This window comes from Bison bison, unplaced genomic scaffold (assembly GCF_000754665.1).
Source record: "Bison bison bison isolate TAMUID 2011002044 unplaced genomic scaffold, Bison_UMD1.0 scf7180017864225, whole genome shotgun sequence".
In the NCBI taxonomy this organism is placed as follows: domain Eukaryota; kingdom Metazoa; phylum Chordata; class Mammalia; order Artiodactyla; family Bovidae; genus Bison; species Bison bison.
Genome location: NW_011494797.1, coordinates 117467 through 121883, shown reverse-complemented (window position 1 = coordinate 121883; position 4417 = coordinate 117467).

The window sequence follows — 4417 nt, the reverse complement described above, 5'->3', positions numbered from 1 at the left end:
GACGATAGAGGATGAGATGGCTGGATGGCATCACTGACTCGATGGATGTGAGTCTGAGTGACCTCCGGGAGTTGGTGATGGACAGGGAGGCCTGGCGTGCTGCAATTCATGGGGTTGCAAAAAGTCGGACACGACTGAGCGACTGAACTGAACTGAACTGAACTGAAGGTGGGGCCTGTGTGAAACCTCCAGGGAAAACTGTGCCACACTGAAAATCACCAGCAGGGGGCAGCATAATCCACGCGTCCAGGTGAGCAGTGTGCAAAGGCCGTGGAAAGAGGGGCCAGGAAGGCCTCACACGGGGCAAAAGGTGTCACAGGCCCCCTCCCCTCCACCCCACCCATCTACACCTTATACACAGAAACGCACACTCCTGCTCCTGCAGAATCACTCTATCAGTTTACCCTGTTTCCTCATCCAGGTACAGGTCTTTATATCCTCAGTATGGCAAAGGGCAGGGATTTGTAAACTTGGCTACAGGGGAGTTCTTTGAAATCCCAGTGCTGAAGCCTTATCTCAGTTAACTCAGAATCTCGGGGGAGGGGAGGCAGGAGTCAAAACTTTTTAAAACCCCACAGGTGATTCCACCTTGCAGCAAAGTGAGAACCATTGTTGGAGGCAAAAGATCTCGTCTTCCCAAATGGCAGCTGCTTTCATTGCTAGAAAGTGTGAACAAGTATAAGTTGCTCAGTTGTGTCTGACTATTTGTGACTCCACGAACTATGTGGCCCACCAGAATTCCATGGACTTCCCCAGAGAAGAATACTGGAGTGGGAGGCCATTCCCTTCTCCAGGGAATCTTCTCAACCCAGGGATTGAACCTGGGTGTCCTCCATTGCAGTCAGATTCTTTACCATCTGAGCCACCAGTAAAACCAAAGATGGTTTGATTTCTTCCTATTTTGCTACCTACCCTCCCCAGTCAGACCCCAAAGGCCAAAGGGTTCCTTCTGCCAGGTATGTGTATGCTCAGTCACTTCTGACTCTTTGCAACCCCATGGACTGCAGCCTACCAGACTCCTCTGTTCAATGGGATTTCCCAAACAAGAATAGTGGAGCGGTTTGCCAATTTCAGCTCCAGGGGATCTGCCTGACCCAGAAATCAATGAGAGTCTTCTGCACTGGCAGGCAGGTTCTCTACCGCTGAGCCACCTGGGAAGCCCCTCTGTCCGGTATGGCTTGTCCATTGAATGTGATACAGAGGACAGGCTTTCACATAAAAGCACCCCTGGGACTGCTGTGTGTGATTCCTGTCAGCTGGGGGATGGGTGGGTTCTCACAGAACAGGCTCAGGTGTGCTGCCCGTGACTCCAGATCATAGTGCTGGGTCAGCATCTCTGCACACAGCCCCCTGGCCGCCATCTTGAATCACAGTGCCGGGCGCAGAGACTCCGCACACGGCCCTCAGAGCTGAGGTGTCGGCACAGCCATTTTACACCAGGGAATCTCATCTGAAGGACCAAGTGTGAGGCTTCTGCAGGAGGCGCCCTGTGAACAAGTGAAAAAAGACTCAGCACAAAGGGAGAGATAAAACGTAAACTTCATTTCATTAACCAGATTCTGACTTTACTCCTAGGGAATGGTTGATGGGCTTTATCAGTGATTGTTCCATCACAGCCTAGCCTCCCTGAATATTAAGGGCCCCAGCTTAACTTTAATGACTGTTTCCTTTGTTACCTGTGGAGATCATCTTGATGAAGAGAGACAAATTTCTCTTCTATGCCTGAAGATCCAAAAGGGAAGGTATTGATATAATCAGTTTTGTTTTTTTACCCATAAGGTAACTCCCTCTTGGCTGGGGCTTGATGTTGCTCCTGAAATAAGTGGGAGTCTGTGGTGCCCTTCATTTGAGGAGGACAACCTGGTATTGCTTAAATGGGCAAGGGAAGGGCCTGGGCATCAGAGTACACAGAGAACCAGGTCTGGATTCCCAGATGAGAGGCTAAGATGGCCTCATCACTATGGAAACAGTGTTTCTATGCTTGTGAGACAGGAAGGAAGAGGGCACAGATATTGAGAAAAACAGGATCCCACAAACACTGGCTTGAACCAGCTAAAATCAAGATGGTGTTGAGTACGGTCTGGCCTCTGACCTCTAACTCTTACACCTTCATTATAACACTAAAATTCACTCCCGTCTCACTGTGACAGGTGCTGTGATAGCTTAAGGCTGACCATAGAAAGCCAAACAGTGATACCGAAGAGGCGGGTCTGGCTTCTCGCCGCTCAAAAGCCAATAAAGATGCCAGGTTGGTAGAAAGAACATTTACTTTATTTTGGATGCCAGTATGTGGTGAGGGGAAGGCTGGGAACCTCTCCAAAGGCTGCCTGCCTGCTCCCTTGAGAATGAATGGACAAGAGCTTTTATAGACAGAGGGAGAGGGTTACGTGTAGAAACAGCAGAGTCAACGCTGACAATCATCTTGAGATTGGTCATCAGTGGTCTGACCAGCTTTATCTTGATTGTTTTAAGTATAGTTACTCTTCAGTTCCAGGGTTTGTTTGTTCCCATTTCTCAAGGTCCATTCTCAGATCTGTGGCAGCTTATATCATGGCTACAGTCCGGTCATCATGTAGTTCTTTTACCTGGAGGGGTTTTCAGTACCTATAAGACAGCTCACAGGGTATGGCTCAGAATATTATCTATAGCCCTTGGGAAGGAATTAAGAGGTCCTTGACTATGCTTAATGGCTACATTGTTATTATTTGGTGTCCTTTAACTGTTTTTCTTTGTATCTGCATGTTCTCACTTCTAGGATTAAATTTATTATTTGGCTAAAGGTTTTCAATAGACAAAAGGCAGGCAGAGGACATGGGGGGCAAGGACCATAGGGTCCTGCTCCATTTCAAAAGTGTGCAGTGGTTCAGGTCTTGAAAATCCTGTTCCTTCCCTGTAATAGCAAGAATATTTGCCCCACTTATTATTGTATGAAATTACTCAGCCCATGACAGCTAACAACCTGGGTCCTCTCACCTCCTGAGAGGGTCCATATTTTGACTATGGAATGTGTGTCTCCCTGAATAAGTCCACTTTCATTCTACTTCAGCTCCCTCTTCAACTCTCTCTCCTGCAGGAAGCCAAAGACCCTGACTTGGAAGCTGGTCCCTGGTACTCCCACATCTCTCAGGATGAGGTATTTCCTTCTCCTGCACCACTTGTAACGTGGAGAATGAAGAATAGGGACTATAGATCTAACCTGATTATAAGGCAGATGATCTAGATTTAGGAAGAGTTCTTATTTATCTTCCTGGTGTTGTTTCTTAAACTTTAGCAAAGTCTGGTTTCCACTTTTCTGGGCAAATGTTTTTTAAAATGTATTCTGTTTTTAAAATCAACGCTGCTGTGGGATTTTAATGGAAGGATGTAACTGAGTTCTCATCTGCTCCCCAGATGGACGGAACACGCTTCATCATCTTCTATGGCATTCTCTCATCCTGGCTCACAGACTCTGTAAGGCTGCTGTCTCCCCCTTTCTGAATTTTCCAGACCCAAAGTGGGAAATCAGGTTTTTCTATTTTACTTGTAACACAAAATGATGGTATGGGAGTCTCCTCTGCAAAGCAACCAACTCACCTGGCTTCTAGCAGGAGGTAAGGCACCAGCTGTACTTGAGTGGGGGGGTTCTATGATATCCTTTATCCCCTCTACTTTGTCCTTGCCTGGGATGTTGAGGATGGTGACTATTGGGGACAGGGGTCACCAACTCTCTGCCTCTTGTCCCCAGACCTTTGCTCTCCTCTGGCTTGCGTTTCAATCTCTCTTCTCTGGAGGAAAATTCATTTGGTTATGTTTTCTTGCTAACTGTGCTCTTCATGCCAGCACCAGTGGTCTTTAAGCTATAACCTCAAGAATTCCATTTTCATTCCTTTAGCACAAACATTCATACCATAGCAAGGACAATTAATTTAATATTCTGATAAAATATCTTGCTATAATAACCTCCACTTATTGAACATCCCTTCTGCATCAGAAATTACAAAAAGCACTTTCACATAAACAATAACTCCATGAGACAGTTATTACTTTTTTTTTTTTAATTTTGGCTTTGTTGGGGCTTTGTGGCACTCAGGACCTACGTTGTGTCATGCAAGATCTTTCATTGGGGTACATGGAGTCTCTTATATGGAGCAGGCAGGCTCAATAGCTGTGGTGCTCAGGCTTAGTTGCTCTGCTGGCATGTGGGCTCTGAGTTCCCTGACCGGAGATTGAAACCAACTCCCCTGCATTGCAAGGCAGATTCTTAACCACTGGACTATGAGGGAAATCCCAGATACTACTTTTTAATACCCATTTTACAGATGAGAAACTGAGTTCAGAGAACATGTGTCACTCAACAGGAGGTGGAAGAGACGCCCCTATTATGGGGTGGCCTTCCTTATTTATCTGGTACAGCTTCTGGAAACCTTAAGAGTTTCCA